Source organism: Phascolarctos cinereus, unplaced genomic scaffold (genome assembly GCF_003287225.1).
Source record: "Phascolarctos cinereus isolate Bilbo 61053 unplaced genomic scaffold, phaCin_HiC Scaffold_5;HRSCAF=322, whole genome shotgun sequence".
In the NCBI taxonomy this organism is placed as follows: domain Eukaryota; kingdom Metazoa; phylum Chordata; class Mammalia; order Diprotodontia; family Phascolarctidae; genus Phascolarctos; species Phascolarctos cinereus.
Window position 1 is genome coordinate 267827056 of NW_027555958.1, and position 23241 is coordinate 267850296.

The 23241-nt window shown below is 38.8% G+C and overlaps 1 protein-coding gene across 14 annotated transcripts in view; it reads right to left on the reverse strand.

Annotated features, from left to right (window-relative positions):
- The window catches only part of RBFOX3 (RNA binding fox-1 homolog 3), a 1090709-nt gene that overhangs the window by 579374 nt on the left and 488094 nt on the right, over positions 1-23241 (reverse strand). For 11 of the 14 annotated variants that reach the window (XM_078155837.1, XM_078155842.1, XM_078155841.1 and 8 more), the window contains exon 3: positions 20479-20526. The exons of the other annotated variants lie outside the window; for them this stretch is intronic. The gene's annotated coding sequence lies outside the window, so the exon portion shown is untranslated. The remainder of the gene's footprint in view (positions 1-20478; positions 20527-23241) is intronic. 14 annotated transcript variants of the gene reach the window in all.

Sequence of the window (23241 nt, forward strand, 5' to 3'; positions counted from 1 at the left end):
GTCATTGGTCCTCTTTGAAAACGAAGCACAAACAACAACTTGTGTGACTCAGAAATCACCACCTTTCTCTACCTCAGTTTTCTCATCTGTAAAATGGGAATGTATGCATCTATTTCCAAGACTCACATAATCTCATTTGCAGGCCAAATTAGATTACTCATCTGTTATCCTTTACTCTTGCTACATGACCAGTCTGCTCTTTCAATAATACACTGCTTTGATGATATCCCTTATATCACCTCTTGCAAGTAGGCAATACTCAACATACATTTCTCCATGGCCTTTTGGGAAACAAGAAAATCAACTCTTTGGAGATGGTAGTGTTGCTATGTTCACAAGCACATGGCATCACTGGAAGAACATATAGTCTTTCCTGTGTCAGGGAACAAGTTGGATTCATTGAAAACTTTGTACAACGACCGAAATGCATTTCGCTGTCTTCCTCCTGTTCAATTTTGGGTCTACCTCATTGCCTATTTGCCATCTCTATTACAGGTATCTATATCTATATATAGATACATCTAGACAGAGATATATGGACATCTGAAATACTCACTACACTAATATATAGTATGCAAATGACTGTATACTATGCACACACAGACATATATGAAAGATATACGTGTGTATATTATATGTGTGCATATACTGTATTATATACACACATACTGATATATGAAAGTAAAGACCAGCTGACCAGACACTTTTCTTCAAATTAATTTTTTCAGTAAAATCCCTAATATATCATTCAACCTCAGGAGAAGCTCATACTCTATAGGTTTCCTTCTTCCATCTACGCAACACATGCTCCGTGACAATGGTGAGTACCTTAGGAAAGCACAGACTTTCTTATCAAAGGATCATTGAACAGAATTGTCTCCATGTTCACATTTATCACGGACTGCTCTATAATTTTCAATAACTCTTTCTATACTGGAATATATTTTTTTCTTTTTTCGCCTCTTTTTAGTAATTTATTTTTATTTTTCGATATTCACTTCCAAAAGATTTTCAGTTCCAAATTTTCTCCCCTTCTCATCCCTTTCCCCACCCCAAGACAGGATGCATTCTGAATACCCTTTCCACTTATCTACCCTCTCTTCTGTCTACCCGGCCTTCTCTTATCCCCTTCCTCTTCTATTTTCTTGTAGGGAAGGATCAATTTTTATACGCCATCGCCTGTATATCTTATTTCTTAGTTGCATGTGAAAACAATTTTTAACGTTTGTTTTTAAAACTCTGGTGTCAAAATTTTTTCCCTTCCTGCCTCCCCACCCACCTTCATTGAGAATGCAAGCAACAGGTTATACATATGTAGTCATGCAAAACACTTCCATAGTAGTTATGTTGTTAAAAAACTGACTATATTTCCCTTCATCCTATGCTGCTCCCCTCCCACCCCCGGTTATTCTATTCTCTTTTGACCCGGTGCCTCATTAGAAATGTTGCTTCTGATTATCCCCTCCCCCAATAAGCCCTCTCTTCTATCATCCCCCTGCTCTTTTCTCCCCTTCCCCTCTATTTTACTATAGAGTAAGATATATATTATATATTTTTATACTAGGATACACACCCAGGGTGTGTATCTCTCCACAGGGAAAAGATAAGACATTGGCTTTAAGGAGAGTCGCAATGATGTGAACCGAAGTGTCCTGGAAAATCTGTGGAGAATGATTGGACATTTTGTTCTTGGTTCTAAACAAGATTCTAAACCTTGTGGTGAACAAGGGGCTGCTCCCTTGTCCTCTGGCTCCAGCCTTTTGCTCTCTGCCTTTTTTGCACTTTTGGCTTTATTCAGTGGCTCCTTAGCTCATGGTATCTATTGAGAGGCCATGCTGTAATATAGAGGCTTTCTACCCTCTGAGACCATATAGCACCCCCACCACCACCAACACAAGCCACGGACCTTGATTGTTTCATTTTTCTTTTTCTGTTCTAGATGAATGGAGAGAATAAGTCACAGAAATTCAGAGTCTAGGTCCAGAATGGATTTTGCCATGAGGAACCTTGAGTGACTGATCTTTGAGACCACAGCCCAGTTATATCTGATATAAGAATACATTTAGAAGACGAGCTGCCTATGAATCGAAACTCAGTAACACTGATGCTATATAAGAACTGGGAAGTAGGGGAGAGTATCTCTTTCAGATACTGGCAGGGGTGGGGAGATAATATATAGAAATATGTATGCCTTTGTAGAAAATAATTGATATTAAGTGGTGAAATAGAATTGGAGTCATTAGTCTTCTCCCCAATCACTCATTCTTACCCAACAATAAGAGAAATTTAGAGTTTTAAAAAAATTGAAATGCCCAATCCTCAGTGATTATGAGGAAATGACTAAAGGCCTATTCATGATCTAGCATGCAGAGGTAAACATTTCAGAAATATACTGGATCTGTTGGATGAGAAGAAGCATTATGGAAAAGAAAGCCTCACCCACAACTATTTCACCATCTACCTAGGAAATAGCAAGTTTCAGAATGAAAGGCCTGAAAGAGCAAAGTTATAGAGGCTAGGCAGTCTAGGGTCCCTAAAGCAATGGGGAAGGGAGAAGGACTACGCATTTATACAACATCTACTATGTACCAGACACTCTGCTAAGCTATTTTGTAAATATTACCTCATTTGATCTTCACAAGAATCCTATGAGGTAGATGCTTTTTACTATGCCCATTTTACAGCTGGGAAAACTGAGGCAAACAGTGTTAATAACTAAGGCAGGATTTTAATTAAAATCTTCCTGACTCCAGGACCCGCAGTCTATCTACTGAACCACCTACCTATACACTAGTAGGGATACCAATCTGATTTCTAAAAGACATATACACAACATCTTATCTACAATATATTTCCAGGGTTGACAAGCCAGCTGCTTTCTTCTACCACAGATTTTCAAAAGCTGATGGTAAAAGGGATGTCTCTAGGTGCCTTTTTGTTGCTGTTCTTTCTCTCATCATTAAACCTCCACTTCATTTCTAATGGGTTGGGATTATACAAAAGGTTAATCTGTTCCAGGTTCCATACAAATATGAACATAATTAACAAATGGTACCTTCAATTCCCTTTAATGCCTACAAATGTAATGTGATCAATGCAATTATCTTCCACGGTTGTACTTACCAAAGCCCATTACCAAACTGTACAAAATGAGCTCCAGTGGGTGATAAATAAGATTAAGAAAGGGCAATCAAGTACCAGTCTTCTTGACTGGCCTACCCCCTTGGTGAGAAGTGGTAATACCGACTGATCAATTATACAATATTTACTTAGTGTCTAATGTAGGTGAGATGATACACTAGGCCCAGGCAATATGTGGAGGACAATGAGTTCTTACACCCAACGAGATCATGATCTAGCTAGGAAGACAAGAAATAAAATATATGAGTGTTTGCATGAGAATGAATATGTATGTATATGTATTCCTATATATTCCTGTGTGTAGATTAACTTTCAGTCTTATTTAAATACATTCCCATAGATAACATGTACACATATTTGCACATGTACACATGTATGTGGATTATAACACATGTTCATGTGTGGCATATGAACAGATGAATTATTTACTTCCATCAGGTTGGTAAATGCCAACTGATCAATTTAGGCCAAAGTGCATTAGGAATACCACTGAGGGATAGGTTCCTATGCGTTGGAGTGCTTAGGGAGAGAATTCGGAGAGATTTGGGCATTGAAGAAGAGAAAAAATTTAAATAGGTATACAGAAGATAGAATAGTTCTGAATTAGGCCACAGAGCAAGGCTGTAGAAACAGTATGAGTGCAAGGGAGAAGTTTATAAGGTTTTGACGTTACATCTGTGGAATAGTGAATAATCCACTCTGTTATGGAGTGGATTGTATAAAATGTATTCTTCCCTCCCACTCAGAATTCTGAATCACTATTTGTGTTTTGCAGATAATTTACATTTGGTAACATTTCTCAATATCATTCATAGTAATATTAATAACAAATAAAATAATACTAAATTACAAATACGCCAGGCTTTTTCTTAGATGAAATTAATGACTAAGTATAGCTCCTTAATATAATTATTTCGCTACGTGGAAACATCTAACATGCCAATATGTAATATATTACAGACATATGCATATAGAATATGTACAAAGACAGCCTGGCTAAAGGTGACCTAGAAGTGACAAGAGTTAAGATTATTTTTAAAGGAAAGCCACTATAGTCTTATTTAACATTATAAACATAAAATACATTCATCATACATATACATGCATATATATACACGAATGATTATAAGCATATTTTTCACCAATGCTCTTTTATTTAACTAATATCCCAATGTTATACACCCTAATCTTTTTCATTGTTACCAATGATTCTATCAGGTTTCCAACAGTAACTTTTTCAAACATCTTTTCAAGCTCCCTATGCCACCTTCTCCCCTCCCTTTCTTCAAATTACTTTACTTCCTAAGAAAGAAAATCAGAGCCATCCATCTCAAGCTACCTCATCTGACTTTTTTTGACACCTTAGAACTTTAAACTCTTCATCCCACTCCCTCTCTACAAGAAAAGGTGCCTCCTTACTTTGTAAAATTTAACCTTTATTTACTTGTCCCCTAAACCTCAGCCTCTCCTTTCTCTCCTTGGAGCTTAACCCATCAATTATTCCCTCCTTGTTTCATCCCGTTCATCTAGTATCTTCTCCATGTTCTAGAAATATATACAAGTCCCCTGCCCCATTTAAAAACCCTTCATTTGACCCTGCCATTTCTTCTCTTCCCTTTCACTGAGAAACTACTGTTATCTATTCCTGCTTTCATCATTTCCTTAATATCTACTCACTTCCCGATCTTTTATAACTAGGATTTCTCCAAGACACAATATGGGGTGTTGCCATTGAAAGAGCCTTGGATTTGGATTGAGAGATCTTGGGTTTAAATCTTGGCTGTGTTCCTTAACTATTGGACAAATTGATGGTAGACAACTAGATACTCCTCTCTGCACCTCAGTTTACTTATCTGCAAAATTAAGAGGTTGGACTACATTATTCTAAGTTCACTTCTAGTTCTAAAGCCTATTATAATTCCCCTTTTATGGAAGGCAAATAAGACGACAAAAAGCATAGAGGTAAAAATGTGCAAGGTATTTATAAAGGTCATATATGTCGGATGGATTATACCTTAAAAGGCTTGTAAAGTTAGACACAAGAGCATGGATTACATCAAGTAAGCAATAGGAAATCATTTAAAGTCTACACTGAGGTCCATAAGCTACACCTCCTTCAATATCAAAAAGTTTGACTCCACCCCTAAAATCATCCTAGGCTTACGCTCATCCTATAAAATAACCAAATCCCATCAATTCTTCTTGCCAATTGTCCCAATTAGACCCTTCCCTGTACATCCCCACTGCTATGATTCTAAGAGCACTATAGCAAAAGTCAGGATTCCATTGCCAATTCCATAATTCCAACAAGTTAGGCAAATTATTTAATCGCTCTGAAGATATTTAACCCCTTATTTACAAAATGGCAATGATCATACACTACACATCTGACAGGATTATATAGAAAGTGCTTTGTAAACTCAAAAGTGCTTCATACAAAGGCATCATCACACACCTGGACTTGTCTTCCAAATAGTCTCCATACCAACATTGTCTCCTTTCTCCACTATAATCCATATGAATACTATATTAAACTTTCTGAAATTCAACTTCTATCATGTTTCTGTCTTACACAAAAATTTTCAGTGACTCCCTATCCCCTACTACATGAAATTAAGACTCTGCTGTGTACTTTCCTATCCCAATATATATGACCTCCATATAGAACACATTCGTTTTTGCCTCTGTGACTTTTCTCATGTTGTTCCTCCCATCTAGAATAATTTCCAACCTTAATACCTGTCAAATATGTGTCAGGCTTTTAGAGCATAGAATTATCCCCACCTCCTCAACGAAGCCTTCCAAGAATCCAACCTAAACTGATCTCTTTCTTCTTTGAATTCCTAATGTATTTGCAATCTGTATTTCACAATTCAGGAATTACACATAATAAACAGTCTATTATCTAATTGGCTGGAACAAACAATTTAGTACTTTATGGTGTATATATTGTCATGTTCTTAAAAATGGTGACCATTTCTTATACTTCTTTTGTTACCCAAAGCAAGGGTTTAATACTTACTAGTTGTATATTCATAAGTGTGAAGTGAGGTAGCTCAGTGGATGGAGTACTGGGCCTGCAGTCAGCAAGACTCATCTCCCAAAGTTCAAAACTGACCTCACATGGTTACTAGCTGTGTGACCCTGGGTAAGTCATTTAATCATGTTTGTCTCCATATCTTCCTCTATAAAATGAGCTGGAAATAAAATGGCAAAACACAACACTATGTTTGCCAAGAAAAACCCCAAATGGGGTCACAAAGAGTTGGACACTACTGAAAATGACTGAAAATTAATAACTACAGTATTATGTGTGTATAGATGGCATTGTGGATAGAGTACTTGACCTGGAGTCAGGTAAATCTAAGTCCAAATCTGACTTCGCACACTAGCTGTGTGATCCTGGGCAGGTCACTTAATATCTGTCTGCATCAGTTCCCTCATTTATAAAGTGGAGATAATAATAGTACCTAGCTCCTAGGTTTGTTGTGAGAATCAAATGGTATAATATTTGTAAAGTATTTTGCAAACCTCAAAGGTCTATATAAATGCTAGCTATCATCAATCATCACTGCTGTCATACATGAGATCAAAGTGCACCTGAATTGTAAAGAATTATAATGAATAATTTCTTCTGTGCAGAACAGTTAAGAAAACATACCTTTCTACTTTCTGTACAGTGGTGGGGATTATGTATTTGGAATGTAGCATACACTGTCAAAAACTATCTCTATATTAATTGGCTTTGTTTAAATTTTTCTCTTTGTTGCCATGAGGGGTTCAACTGGTTGGGAGATACAAATGTATGACGAATGAAAACAAAAAGGTACAGCAAAATTTTGAGAAAATTTTTTGAAGTTGTCCTGATTACTGACCAGCAACTGTTTCTTTTAGAGTATTAAATATATAGAGTGTGATTTCAGCTAGCATACTAGGCAGCATATGTACATGCCTTCACACTCCCACTTCAACACCTAGTCCCTAGTCATGCCAGATGATTTGGTTTCCGGCTTGGCTTTTCTCACTGACTGGTTTTCAACATCACAGTCAAGAAGATAGAGAAGAAACAAGTTTATGTCAACCCTAATTTCTCTCCAGTTAATAGTGTTCCTGCTACTCCCAGGAAATAACCAAATTGGACATTTTCCTAGAGGTCCTACTGATTGAAAGAAAAATAAGAGCAAACTGTCTTCAACTACTTACAAATGTAACTCTGATAGGTGACAAAGAAAGAGAGAAAGACATGGAGATAGAAAATCTAGACCTATCCTCATTATGGCAGGCTGCCTACTCCTTCTCCTTCAGTAGTTTTTATTTCTATCTAATACATGACCTTATCTGAATTAGAAACTTGCTTTTCTGGTGAAGGCTGCATTTTCTCAAATTCTTCTACATGCTCTCAAAACTACTCAAAAGGAAGAAAGCGAATAAAAAAATACTCTCGGCAAAACTGCCTTCCAAAAATCAACTGGACCCGAAAACCACACTGGATTTCCACTGGGTCTCAGATTATTTCTCAATGTACATACTAAAAGGGAGCCATCACATACAACTGTGTACATATACATACTTGCCCATCAGACCTCAATATGGATGGAGTTTAGCAAACAAAGAACATGAGGAAGTGGACAGAAGAAACCCCTCAAAGTGCCTTTACCTCCCATACATGCTGATCAGAGGTAAAAAGCCTTAAAGGGTCTCCAACCTCCAAATGTGTAGACTTTTTAAGCAACAACTTGCCCACCTGAAGAAATACTGTATTTCCGGGGCAGCTACGAAGTGCAGTAGATAAAGCTCCAGGCTTGGAGTCAAGAGGACCTCAGTTCAAATCTGGCCTCAGACAATTATGGCCCTGGGCAAGTCACTCAACCCCAACTGCTTCAACACTACTACTACTACTACTACTACTACTACTACTACTACTACTACTACTAATAATAATAATAATAATAATAATAATAATAATAATGATAATGATGATGATGATGATGATGTATTTCATTTCAATAGGATTTTATTATTTTTAAGCAATGATTACATGCTAGGCATTGTGCCTGAAAATACAAAGGCACTGAGTCTCTCTCCCTCCAAAAAGCTTATTTTTTTCCCTTGGGAAATGCAGCATATTATAGTACACAGATAACTATGAAATCATCTGAAGAGTGAGAGAGACTAGGTGAACCAGGAAATGCTTGCTCTTATTCCAGGAAGCTAGGGATTCTAAGAGAGAGAGGTGAGGAGTGAGTGTGTTCCAAGCACAAGACTGTGATAAAGCTAAGGATTTGGGGAATTGTAGGTAAGTCTGCTTTCAAAACTGAACTAAGGCTGTATTATGAATCTATATGCCAGCCAGAATACAGAAGAGGAAGGGATAAAGAAAGAATTTTTAAATTCATTGCGTCTATTTGCAAACGTTAGTTGGAGTTGGTGACTAGAAGGCAAGTTTTCTTTTCATTGACTCTAGATAAATATCTCACCCTATACCACTAAGCATGGGTTCTAGACTCAGACATGCAGACCTGGACTCTTGCTTTCAAAGAGAGGGGTCAGGATCTTTTTTTATCCCACTGTCTATATACAATCACATCACTATCCTATTCAAAATTATTCAAAGCTTAGGTTTATCCCTAGTATCTCCTCAAAAAGTAGTTGAAAGATATTCAATATAAGATATAGATAAAGGACAGCCATTTATTTCCTTCTAGTAACACCAGAAACACCACGAATATTTATGACACAAAAGACTCACAGATATGTATGGCAGGGAGGGAGGGAAGTAGGAAAAGAGAGAGAGAGAGAGAAAGTTAGAGGGAAAGTGAAGAGGGAGAGGGAGAGAGAGAACAAGTGCATTTACTATGTGTCATGAAACATGCTATGTCCTAGGGAAACAATTATAAGCAAATAAGACAGTCTGGGGCCTCAAGACAATACATGAAGGGTGAGATATAAGGGGAGTGCAGCATCGAATGGAGATATCTGAGAAATGGCATATGAAAGCCTGGTTCCTGTCAAAATACAGTGAAATCTTATCTATCATATAATCACTGTTGACCTCCCACCCCCACAACATGGGAGGTAGGGAAGTATGGAGGGAGATATGAGAATGATAACCAAAGTGTAGGCAATATAAGGAGGAGATAGCCAGGAAGCGATCTTCTCCAAGAGGGCCATAGTCGCAGAAATCTCTCCTCTATTATTAAAGAGCTCTCAAATAGGGACCCAAGTGTTACAGCAGATCTCTCACCTCTCAAATTCACAATTGTGTCTCTAAGTCTGGAAACATCTCATCTCAGGGTCATATTGTGGTCACCACTATTCAATGAATAGAAAACAAAGCAGAAGAGGAAAGTGACATGGAGAGCAGAGGGAGAAAAACAAGCTCAGGATCACCTAAATAACATATCTGCCTGCTACTATATATGCAATCATGATTAATGTTGAAGGGAATTTCCAGAAAGAGACAGTTCCATAACACAGATTCAGGAAACAGAGTAATTCACGTCAATTCAATAAACATTTATTAAGTGTTTCCCATGTACTATGCATTGTGCCAAGTACTACAATTACAAATGTGAATATGAAATACAGTCCCTGTCCTCAAGTAGTTTACTATCTAACTGTTAAAGACAACATACAAGAGGAACATGGAAAGTGAGGGGTGGGGCACCAGCAGGGGATGCCTGCTGTGGGGGGGATCATGTTTCATGGAGTGAAAACCAAGAAGTGCTGAATATGGAAAGTGAATCATTATCTGGAAGTATGGATCTAGCCTTGCATAAAGGAGGAAGTTAGTGCACTATCCACCAGCACTCTAATCACAACAAGGACAAAGGTTATCTTTCCATTTGAAGTCTACTGAGTGGCTGGTTTCTTTATGGCTGAGTTACCAATCTTCTTTTTCATATGTTCCAATATGGGACCAAGGCACTGCTTTGTCAAATCGTTGGGCAGATCGACAAACAAGTGGTCCCACTGGCACTGACTGACTACCTCACAGATTGTGAGACAGAACTCAGTTAGAAGCACACATCTGATTTAGAAAAGCCCCACAAAAAGGATGTAATTGGTTAGGGCACAGTCTAGGAAGTCCTCACAGCTTAGAAGTTCAGCCTGTGACATTAATCAAACATTGCAATAGTAGTCCCACAATCTGTGGTCCCACAATCTCAGTAGGTGAAAGCGAGCTTTGGAAGGGGGAAGAGAAGGGAATAAGCATTTATATAGTTCCTTCTATGTGCTAGGCACTTTGTTAAAGATTTGTTACAAATATTATTTCATTTCATCCTTACAACAAGCTTGTGAGGAATGTGCTGTTATTATGCCTAATTACAATGCAAAAAAATGGAAGAAAACGAAGTTAAGTGACTTGCCATGGATCAAAACGCTAGCAAGTGTCTACGGTTTAAGTCGTCCTGGCTCCAAGTCCAGAGCTCTATCCACTACTCCATCTAGTTGCCTCAGCAACTATCTAGACCACCATACATAAAAAGAAAATCCTATTGTAATACATCCCACAAATAGCTAAAGAGGTCAACCAACCTCTGCTTGAAGAACTCCAAGGAGAGGGACCCTGTCTCAAGGAAGCCCATTGCAATCTTGCACAATCTACTTGTTGAGAATCTTTTTCTAAACATTAAGCCTAATTTAATTCCTTTGTAACTTCCACATTTCGCTCCTGGTTCTGCTCTTTGGAGCCAAGTAAAATAAGTCTCATCTCCCATATTTTTTGTTACTGTTCAGTCATTTCAGTTGTGTCTCACCCTTCATGACCCCATTTGGTTTTTTTGTGGCAAAGAAACTGGAGTGGTTTCTCATTTCCTTCAACTTAGTAAAATATGATTAAGTGACTTACCCAGGGTCACACAGCTAGTAAGCTTCTGATACCACATTTGAACTCACAAAGATGAGTGTTTCTGACTTAGGCCTGACATCCTATCTACTGTGCCACACCCCTTCCCCTTCTTCAATATTACATACTTTCAAATGCTGGAAGACAGCTATCATGTCCATTTGAACCTTCTCTTGCAAAGACTAAACATTTCTACTACTTCCAACTGATCCTCACACAGGCAAGTCCCTGGACCGCCTTAGTGACCCTCCTCTAGACTGATTCTCCAACCAAATTACTGATTCATTTTTTTAAGCAGTCGTCCATAGGAATAATCATAGGCCTATAGGTGAGGTCTCATGAATATCAAGTATAATTGGAATATCATCTATGGAGTCCTGGAAGCTGTGAATCTTAATGAAGTCCAAGACCTCATTTGATTTTTTTGGTTGCCATGTCACAATGGCTAATTCATGTTGAGTTTCTATCCCACTAAAATCCTCAGATCTTTTCCAGAATAAACACTCTCTAGCCATGCCTCTCCCATCTTTTACTTGAAAATTCAATTTTCGTACCCATTTAATTTGTCTGTACTGGATTTCATTTTATTAGATTCAGCTCACTGCTCTAACCTGTCAAAATTGTTTTATATACTCATTCACATCCACTTTGTGAGCTAGCATTCCCCCTTCCTACCATGTGATATGATCTACAAATCTGATAAGCATGTCATCTACTGCTATAATTTTTCAGTTATGTCAGACTCTTCATGACATCATTTTTCTTGTTTTCATGACAAAGAGATAGGAGTGGTTTGCCATTTCCTTCTCCATTTCATTATACAGATGAGGAAATTGAGGCAAAGAGGGTTAAGTGACTTACCTGGGCTCACACAGCTGATAAGTGTCTAAGGCTGGATTTGAAAGCATGGAGATGCGACTTCCTGATTCCAAGCCTAGCCCTCTGTCCACTGTGTCAACTAGCTGCCCATTCAAATCACTGAAAAAAATATTTAAGCACCAAAAGATCTCTGAAGTGCTCCATTGGATATCGCTTGCCTCTTGCCACCCTGACAATGAGTCTTTAACAACCACTCTGAGTCCAGCCTTCCAACCAGTTCTGAATCCTTCTGATTGTATTGTTTTCTAGCCCACATCTCACAACATCTCCCTAGGTGGCATACTGGAAAAAGCCCTGGGGCTGGAGTCAAGAAGGCCTGGATTCAAATCTGATCTCAGACACATACTAGTTCACGTTAGGTAATTCACTTGACCTTTCTTTACCAGGTTTCCTCATCTCTAAAATGGGGATAAAAATAGCACCTATCTCCTAGTGCTCTTGTGGGGATCAAAACACATGTAATTTATAAAGTACTTAGCACAGTGCCTGGTAATAGTAAGTGCTATATAAGTGAAAAATATCATTACTATTATTATTTTCACCTCAGTAATATGTGTATTTTAATCAAGAGTTTTACTAAAAGTCCAAAAAAAGATACCAATCACAATCTCTCTATCTACTACCTTAATGATTTTATTGATAAAAGAAATGAGAAAATGGTGTCCACTCTTCTTTATGACATCATGCTGGTTTTGTCATCACTGCTTTTCTTCCTACTTTTTTCCAACCATTTCTTTAATGACCCTTTTTATATTCTCCTCCCCATCCAACCTCCAAAGAACTGAAGTCAAACTCACTGGCCTATAGTTTACAGACTCTTTTGTTCTCTTTTCATTTTTTTAAAATTCAAAAAACCTGCTGCTCTCCAAACATCTTTTCCAGGTAGGTTCAATGTCTAACAACCAGATCCGGGGGTGGGGGGTGGGGTAAGAAAGAAGTGTGTATAACATGCTTTTAAGTTAAATCTGATTACTAACATTTCTTAATCCCTTAAGTATAGACAATCAACACAGCAATAATGAAGCCGTGTATGCTCACACTGAAAATTTAACAATTGGCTGTCATAAGATGGTTTGAGCTGGCTCCAGCTCATCAATCGTTTCTCTGGTCTTCCATGATCATTCAGATACAATGGATAGTGGCTTAAGTATCACATGTGCCTGTTCCTTCAGTGCCTATGTATGTAGCTCAGCTGGAGTAGGTGAACTGAATTAAAGGTCAATGAATGAGATACTCACTTGTTTACTGGTTTTAGTTAACAATTCTGCCTTAACCATCTTGGCTTCATAATTTCCAATACAAGGATCATTCTCCAAGGAACAGTAAACAAGTAAGGTAAATCTGAATATTCTGCTGTTTCTGTTTATCAGTTATTATTGTCCTATCCACCCAAGCAAAATTTCTAGCCTTTATCTGACTCTTCTTCTTCTCCCAATATAGCTTTTTAAAAAACAGATAAATCTTTTTTTGTTTTACTTATATTTTCTCATCAACCTCAGCTGATTTTGAGCTTTAGCACTTCTAATTTTCTTACAGAATCATGACACTCTTGATTTCATCCTCTATTACCTGGCCTTCCATCTATCTTTTGTGCCTTTCTTTTTAAACCTAGGTTGCCTGGTGAGATTCTTTCTCACATGGCAGACAACTGTCACTCCATCTGTATAACAGCTGGTCCTGTGAACTCAACATGTGCATCACACTAGGTCTGTGCTACCTGGAGGTACAGAAGACTGAACAGGAGCAGACCCACTATACCTGACTGAAGGATAGAAGTACTGAGTATGGAAAGGAAAACCTCTATACTGTGTCCACGTGCTCTCATTTCAGGGAGCAGGGGCAGGGGAAAAGTCTCAGAAGGGTATTTTTTGACCAAAAACATTTTTACCCCAAAACTCTACCAGAGGAAATTGAATGGTGCATTGCCGGATTGGAACATGAGAGCTGGCTGAGCTTTCCTGACACGTGCCTAATTTTAGATGGTGGTATTCTTTCCTTGGCTTGCTAGGCACCACAGAAAACTTCCCAGAACCTCTATGCCATCACTTCACATAATCCCCAATCACCCTCCCAAGAATGCTCCCTTGGCAGGACGCTCAACATCCCACAAAAGCCCACAAATGGTGCCTTCCAGGCAGCATCTTCTAATAAATGCAAATCAGTTACAGCCTTGCTGTACAGAAGAAAAATAACTGTAAACAAAATCTCTGTTGCCATGGAGACCATTAAAAATAGATTGCCCACACTACCCTCTTCTTTCTGGATAATATACAGCTGAGTTCCTTCACACTACATTATTATTACTTTTTAATTATGAATAATTTCCTACTTTTCCATAGGAAGATGGATTAAAGCACAGAACTTTCCAAATGAAGCCCCCTTTAGGATATATTTCAATATGCAAATAAAGGTAAGCCTGCATTTTGAAGTGTTTATGCCACAGGATACAAACTAGTTCTTTAACACTTTCTGTACTAACTGGGTTGCTCTCTCTTTTACCCCCACTTCCAATTCTCATTTTTTGCCTCCTGTGGGGATTCATGCTGCAGTTTGGGAATAATCTGACTCTCAACCGATGAGAAGAGACCTAGATAAATAAGGGAGTAATTATCTTTTTTGTTTAATACACCTTTTCATCTGAATGAAGCACATTAGTATAGTGGGGAAAGCTTTAGATTTGGAACACAGGTCATGGTTAAAAAACCTGACTCTGCCATTTGCAAGTTGCGTGATTTGGGCAAGTTCTCTGAGCCTCAGTTTCCTTATCTGTAACATTGAGGATTGGTTAGACTAGAATAATGCTGAGGTTTGTGCCAACTCTTAATCTACAATACTAAGATAATAACAAGGAAAGCATTCAATCCAAAATGTAACATACCATATCTCTAGAACTGAAGAAAAGATGGTGCAGCTGAAGGGGAGCTGAAGGGTCAGTGAAGAGTGGATTCCAGAGACCTAGTTTCTTGAGTTGATTATACCACTGTGTGGCCTTTGAGAAGCCACTGGGCTTTAGTCCCCTCATCTGTGAAATGAGGGCATACAATCGGATTGGTTCTAAAGTCTCTCACAGTCCTAACATTCTATGATTCTAAACCCATGAGCACTCTGACGATCCCTGAAAATATGCAAATTTTCATAGTCTCAGCTTAAATGTGCCAAGAATTTGGTTCCTCAACTTTGTTCCCAGAAATTATCAGTTGAGATCTGGAGGATGGCCCTAAGGCTTCTAAGTTGCCCAAATGAGGAAGCTGCAGACCAGAGATGTTGTGGGTACAAGGTCACACAGAAACCTGGTAACAGAGCTAGGTTTAGAACCAAGTGAAATGAGAACTATGTGGCAAAGAATGCTTTAAGAGTAGCCAAATGGTGAGGCTAGGAATGAGGAACAGAAGTCAAACTATAGGCAAACATCACATTAAAAGTCTTTAAGTCTAAAGTATTTTGTGCAGACAAGGACCAGAACACAGAGAAGGGAATTCTAAGTTCTGCTAGCATTTAGAACACAGAGTTCTCAATTTCCACTGATTCCAGTGATTGCCATGGGCAGTAAATTCACTCAGACACACACACATATACACACACAAACACAATTACAAAAACACCAGGGAAGTTTTAAGAAAGCAGTGGCAAACCACCTCTGAAGTGTGTGAATAAATAAAATACACACTGACAATCACAAGTTTCTGAGTCTGCAATTTCATCTACAGGGTTCTGAATTTATAGAGCTGAAGCAATTTATGAGAATGCCAAGAAAATCAGGCTTCACTGTGATCCCAGAGACTCATGTCAGAGTTTCAGCACTCCAGCTGGAGCCCAATGAAAGAGGACAGGCCTTTTTTTTTTTTTGAATGGAAAAGTCAAGAAGGGTCAGGGCACTGGCAGAATGAATTCCACAGAGTGCTGTGCTGCCTGGGGTTAGACTTGCCTCTTGTACTTTGGGACTGGTATTCAACACTTGGTGTTTTGTCCAAAGTCTCCTCATTCCCTGCTTCAGACGAATTTAGACTCAAATTGTTTACTCCCCAACAACCACAACCACTCCCAAACTAGGGGAAAATGTGTTTGTTTGCACAGCAAGTACTCAATGCTTGCCTAAATTAACTGCCATTAGAGTTGAAATCACTATATATTTATATGTATGTATGTATGTATGTATTTATTAACATTTTGCATTTCCTGGATGAGATTCAATATTTTTAGCGTGAAGTGACTTGTCCAAAGTCACTGAGAGGAGTAGTAATAGGAAGAGGAGTAGGAGGAAGAGGACAAGGAAGAGGAGGAGAAGAAGAGTAAGAGAAAGAGTAAAATCAATTCTGCTATAATGCATATTTTGAAAATGCAAATTTATTCATATATAGCCGACACATTAGAGAACAATAAGAATTTCACCTTGACTTTTAAGAAAATTCGTAATCTCCTTTGGCACGGGCCCAATTTGTGCCAGGATTGCAACCCACCAAGGCCACCATCTCACTGTCAACTTTACTAACCCAGGCCTGCAGGAATGAAAACTCGACCCAAGCCCAACACAGTAGAATGCCACTATTTGATGTAGCATTTCTGTATGTCTTGAACATTTAACATGAGCAACATGAGTAAAACAACTCTACTATTTTTATTAGGATCTTATATTTTTCTGTATCGTCATGTTGTAGCTGCACGAACTGTCATAATAATGATGAAAGTGATGATTGATAAAATATAGAAATTTTAACTTTACAAAGCACTTTGCATATATTATCTCATTTGACTCTCATGATAACCCTGTGACATAGGTACTGCTATTACCAGCACTTTACAGATTACTATACTGAGGCTAATACACATGAATTTACTTCCTCAGGATCATATAACTAGTACGTGGTAGAGCCAAGATCTGAAACAAACTTCTCTGACAAGGTTTAAACAGAACATTTCCAGATCCCTGGCCACTATACCACAGCTGCCTATCAAACTCTTGCCAACCTCTCATCAACTTAAAAAGGTAAAAAGGTTAAACTGCAGATTTCACACAGAGACACACACAGACACACACACGCAAAAACACACACCAAAACCACACACCCCAGCACCGAATGCTTGTAGCATTGGAAGAGAAACAATTTCAAATGCTGAAACAGAGAGAAATATGCATATATTGTAAAGTAGTTCAATCACTGACTCAACCAGTCACTGGATGGAGGTAAGTCCGTACGGGATCAAGTTAATTCTGGAATTTGCTGTTCCATTGAATGAGGCAGAATAGAAAATACACAGAACTGATTAATAATGGTAATAACATTTCTACAATGCTCTAAGGTTTACATAAGTCCTTTCTATGGTATTTATAAGTGTTATCTCATTTGGAACATAGTTTTTATACGTATTATCTAATTTCATTCTCAAAACAACCCTTTGAGGCATGTGCTGTTACTATTGCCATTGGGGAGCTAAAAAAATTGAAGCAGGTGTAGATCAAGTAATTGGCCCTGGGTCACACTCGCAGTTAAGTGTGGGAGAAAGAGTTTAAACTCAGGACTTTCTGACTCCAGGACCAGCACTGGAACCACTGTGCAATCTACCTGCCCTAGGCAGTTTATTGGCCCCATTTCTATTTCAATTTAATACCACTGTGCCACCTACCTAATCCATGAAATAAAAAGAACTCTCCTTAGAGATTGAGAGGAAAGATAGCTGGGGTGAGGGGTAAGAGAGAGAGGAAGGGGAGACTTTCAAGCCAAGAGGCAGTATGGGATAGTCCAAAGAACACTGGGTTGGGAATCAAAAGGCCTAGGTCCCACTCCAAGGTCTGGCATTGATTCATGGTTAACTAAGAGAAACTCATTTCTCATATCTGCATCTCAGTTTTATCATCTGTAAAATGAAGTCATTGGATGAACTATCTATAAGATTCTTTTTTTCCATCTTCACAATCTGTGATTCTCAGGGAATTTTCACTTAAAGGTAGGTCAAGTATTGTCAACACTTTGATAAAAATATTCTGTGATGCCTGGAAGCAGCTAACTCTCCACCTCTTAAAACAGTGAACTTTTTTTCACCACCAATATAGTTTCTTTCCCCCTCCTCTGCGGTAACATGCAGATCCATCCCATGTTTCAGTGATCCAGAAGGAATTCTGGAAAACACCTAGCATCTCTACCTTAAAACACTTTCCACCACCCCTTAATCTCCTTGCCCACCATGTCACCATAGTGCCCCAAAAGAAAGTCCTGTCCGGATCCTGATCACGAAACCCCATATAATAAAATGGCTGAGCTACCAAGTATGACAGTATCTCAGTTACTGGAGAACTGATACAGCATCTCTGGCTACGTGAGCATAATCTTAAAATTAAATCCTTCATCTGTACTTTGGGGTTATAACTGGCAGAATTCAAGAAAAAATATATGAAAATTGGAATCGTCCTATTTTACGCACATGCTGGCTTTGCCAACTCAGCCCCTTGCTGGACTCCAGGATTTTTGTAATCCTCATAACACTTTGAAAATGGGCCTCCAAGTTATATGTTTACCATTTCCTGATTCCATTTACCCCTACCCCAAGCATTCTATAGTGTGTCCATGTCAATGTGTCTGGATCTCACCTATATACTGAATTCTTGCTTACTCAAAATTCTTTTCAAGGGGACCATAGAAAGGACTCTGAATTTCTATCGACATTGGTACACTCACATACACAGGATTTATAAAACTATTGACCCCAACATGAGTTAGATGATAAGCTAAAGTAGGGTGAACAGGTAGTAGGACATTAGAGTGGAGATGGGGTAGAGACACGACTGATTGGCTAAAATGACGCGCAGAAATCAATGGATGGATAACCGAATCCACTTTCCAGACTACTTTGAGATGCACCAATCAAAAATAATCAACTAATTAAAGACTCCAGAGGACTGTGCAGACTTGAGTAAAAGTTCTACAAGGCCCTACAGTACACAAAAGAAAAAACACTGGATTAAGCGTGTCGACCTCAAATCCTAGCTCTTTCATCAACTACTTCTGTGACTTTAGATAAGGTCCCTACCTTCTCTAGGCCTCCTCTTTCTACATGTAGAAAAATAAAGGGGTGTGAGTAATGTGTGTATGTATATGTATGCAACTAGACATTTAAGATTCCTTCCAGCTCTGCAAATCTGTGATTACATAATTCTTCACTTAGAAAACAGTTTTTCTGAAGGGAGAATTGACGAGGAGTCCTTCTGAGTCAGGCTCACATAAGAGATCTATTATCTGATTTCAGAGGTCACAACACAGTTGTTTATCCTGATTACAACAATCTTGAGCTTAAAGGTCAAAGCCACCGACCTGGCAGGTGAAGCTGGATAGAAACTAAAATGAACAAAGAGGGACAGAGCCTTGACATGAAATCCCATGAGCTCAACTTTGGGCAGCAGGAAAGGTGCTTTGGGAAAGGCCACTCTCTACATCCTTACTTAACAGCAGTGGAATTTCACAGATGCTACAGCTTCCTACATAAATCCACAGCATAGTAATCAGGAAGGGGAAAGAGATTCCTATCTATTCCCCTCCCCCCTGCAACTTCAGTCTCCCGCCACTTCATATACCAGACTTCAGTATTATTGTTATAAGCAAAGTGGGGGAAGTGGCATTGTAATTAGCTAAGACAGAAGTGAGGGGAGAAAAACAATCACCCTACTCTCACTGACTGTGAATGCACCGACATTTCATCTCCACAACTCAAAAGGGTACAAAGGTAGAAAAAAAAAAGGGGAGGAATAGGGGTTTGTGATTTCTTTTTAAAATCAACACCCTCTCATCCCCTCCCCCCCACCCAACACATGCACATACACACAGGCACACAATTTTAACCAACCAAACACAGACCAGTGAGAGGTGAATGAGCTGACCTTACAACCTGAACACATCTCACTGAATATTCCCAGGGTTTAAGGTTCAAACTAACTTCCTTATCAGAACCTCCTCCTGAAACCATTACTTCTCTGCATCAAAGGCCAAGCTCGTTAAATGAAAAAAATAAAGTAATGTTCTATGAGTCCTGTAATACCTGAAATTTACGCACTTTAAGGGGAATAAGTGGGAGTGAAGAAAAGGAAAGTCTTCCATCTGCTCAACCATTCACAGTGCCTGCTCCTCATCCAGAGGAGTTGCTTTCATCAGGGTCAAACTTTCTTTCCTCTTTACATTAATCATTAGCCCAGCACTCCTTAGGCTGGCCCATACTTTTCTTTGAATTGCATAATCTCAGAAAGCAATATTGGAAAGAAGATTCCCAAAACATGCCAGTTGGTCCTTCCAAGAGGAGGCACACATACCATCCACAAAACCACCCTTTTATGTTAATCATCATGCACCCAGCATTTTGCATCAAGCAAAAAGCCATTTGCAACACTCTCCCAAAAGCAAATCAAAGGCAAGCTGCCAGTGGTAGAAAAGAAGAAGAGAGAGGCACACAAAAACAGAAGCACATCATGGTTTGTGCTGGGCTTGCAGAAGTTGATTTGTAGCAAACTCCTCTAACCCTGGGATGTATACTTTGAAATGAGGAGACTGAGAAACTGAGACAGAGAAATGGTCCCAAACCAGGAAAAGGAAAGGGAAACAAAAGGAAAGAATGTTTTAAGTACTCACAGTTTCACCTGTGGCTTCAGAGCAAGTCCACTCTGATCAGACCTGCCACTTGAAAAAGAGATGAAATATTTTTGAGAGAAATTTTGCTATGGATAAAAAATAACCTTCACTCATATAAACACACATGCACAAGCATGCTCATACACACACACACACACACACACACACACACACACACACAACAGCAAGAACAACAACAACAAAAAAAAACCCTGAAAAATGAGCCCTAGTTTAGAATGTATAGAATAAGGTTCAGCATGGCACTGGTTTTGGTGGTAAGAGGGTAAACAAGTTTGTAGGGAGACTATAAGAACCTTCTATATGCTAAGTCAGACAGGGTCATGACATAGCTAAGAACGCATCCTTATTCAATTTACAGCAATTGTACTCACATTTTCCTAGACAAATAGATTTTACAGGCCCTCAGTTAAATGCAGATAATTATGGCTGCTAGTGTCGAGGGACTGCACTGCCCAAGCTCAGGAGCAAGAATACCATCCCTAAGTTCTACTAATGTTGTAAATTAGCAGGAAACATCCCAATGGCAGCAAAGTAATTACCAATGATTTCATTTTCCCTCTCACTCTCTCTGTTTCAGTGGCCTGCTATGCCGTGTGTGTGTGTGTGTGTGTGTGTGTGTGTGTGTGTGTGTGTGTGTGTGTGTGTGTGTTTCAGGCATATGCTGCTGTTAATGGCTCGTCTGTTACTTCATCTGCTCAGTAAGATTTTTTTTTAAATTTGGAAGCGCTTTCTCTCTCTCTCTCTCTCTCTCTCTCTCTCTCTCTCTCTCTCTCTCTCTCTCTCTCTCTCTCTCTCTCTCTGTAGGGGTTTCCTAATGCTCCAAGAGCAGAGACTGGCAAGGATGGACATAAGCACATGGTTCTAGAAAAGCAAAGGATGAATATATCAACACTGTCCTACTCACTTCAGCAAATGCTACTAAAATGTGGTTCCAGGGATATTGGGAGTCATTTGGTATGCAATAGGCTAAGAAAAAATTTTGCCCACAACTTCTCAGAGAGAAACCAAGCACCTACGAAGGATCACATACACGCAGTCCTCCCCATTACCTCACCTCCCACTCAATTCTCTACCCATGCATTCTGGCTTCTGACTCTCACTACAGAAACTGCTTTCTTCATTGTTACCAAAGATATTATATCTCCTATATTCAATGAACTTTGCCCAATTATCACTGGACTTGACGTTTTTGAAACTTATGATACTGTCTACTACTTCCCTCATACCTAACAGCTCCTTCACATTCTGCTTGCTCAATCCTTATCAGTCACACATCTGCTATGGAAGAGTGTTCACGAAAAACATGTCTAGCAGCTTATTCTCCTTCTATGCTCTCTTCAATATTTCATTTATTTACATAGGCTGTATTATCAGGTATACATAAATTACTTCTCTGTGGGTGTTTAAATATACAAATATATAAACACATACAAATACACATGTATATGTGTCTATCTGAATCTACATATACATGTAGATCTCCAGACTTAGGAAAGAAGATAATTAATTCTATTTTAAACATACTGAGTTTGAGTTGTTGAAGAAACATCCAAGAGACATCCAACATGGAGTTAACAATGTTAAAAACAGAACTCATTACCTCATTTCCCAAGTCCTTTCCTCTTCCAAACATTTCTCTTTCCGGTAAAGGCATCAGCATTCTTCCAGTCTCCCACATTTACAACCCCAGAGTTATCCTTGGATCTAATCTCTGCTTCACCCCTATTTCTAATTATCTGCAAAGTCTTTCCAATTCTCCAAACACAACATCTATCACATCCATTCCCTTCTTTCCACTTACGCAACCATTGCCTTAGCCTGGGTCCTCATCAACTTCTCTGTTCTCCTTCCTTTTCTCTCTTCTCCAATCTATCTTCCACATAACTCCCAAAATAATATTCCTGACATACAAGACTAATCAAATCACCCCTGTGCACAATTTTCAGTAGCTACCAATTACTTCTAGTGAAAAAAATTACAGATCACTCATATTGGAACTTAAAGCGTTCTACAATCTGACTCCCATCTACTTTTTCACAATTATTTTAAATTCCTCCCCTACACATGCACTGGTTTCCTGCCAAAACTTGCCTACTATCTGGTCCCCAACTTCATCTTTGCATCTCTGTGCCTTTGCATGGCTCTCCCCCACGTATAGAACATATTTATTCCTGACTCTTCGCGCACGATCATTTATTTAGTCATACCCACAACTCTTCATGACTATAGCATAGCTACACTGTCCATGGGGTTTTATTAGCAAAGATATTAGAGAAGTTTGCCATTTCTTTTTCCAATGAATTAAGGGCAAACAGAGTTTAAGTAACTTGCCCAGGGTCACACAGCTAGTAAGTATCAGAGACTGGATTTAACACTCAGGTTTTCCTGACTCCCTGCCCAGTGTTCCATTCACAAACCCACCTAGCTGCCTGCTCTTCCCTCTTAGCATCCTTGCTTCAGAGGCCATCCACCCTACTTAATCCCCCTGATTAATGCTTTCTCTCCCTCCTAAAAATTAAATTGTATTTGTTTATCTGTATAAATATCACATACTAACAGTGAAAAGAATGGAAATATCTTGAGGGCAGAGACTGTCTCTTTTTCTTTTTGTATCCACAATGCCTAGGATAATACCTTATATGTGGTTTTAATAAGACTGTAGAATTTAAATGAATTTTTAGATGGATACCATATTGTTGCTATCTATACAGCTGAAAAGACTCCTAATCTGCTCTGTGATCT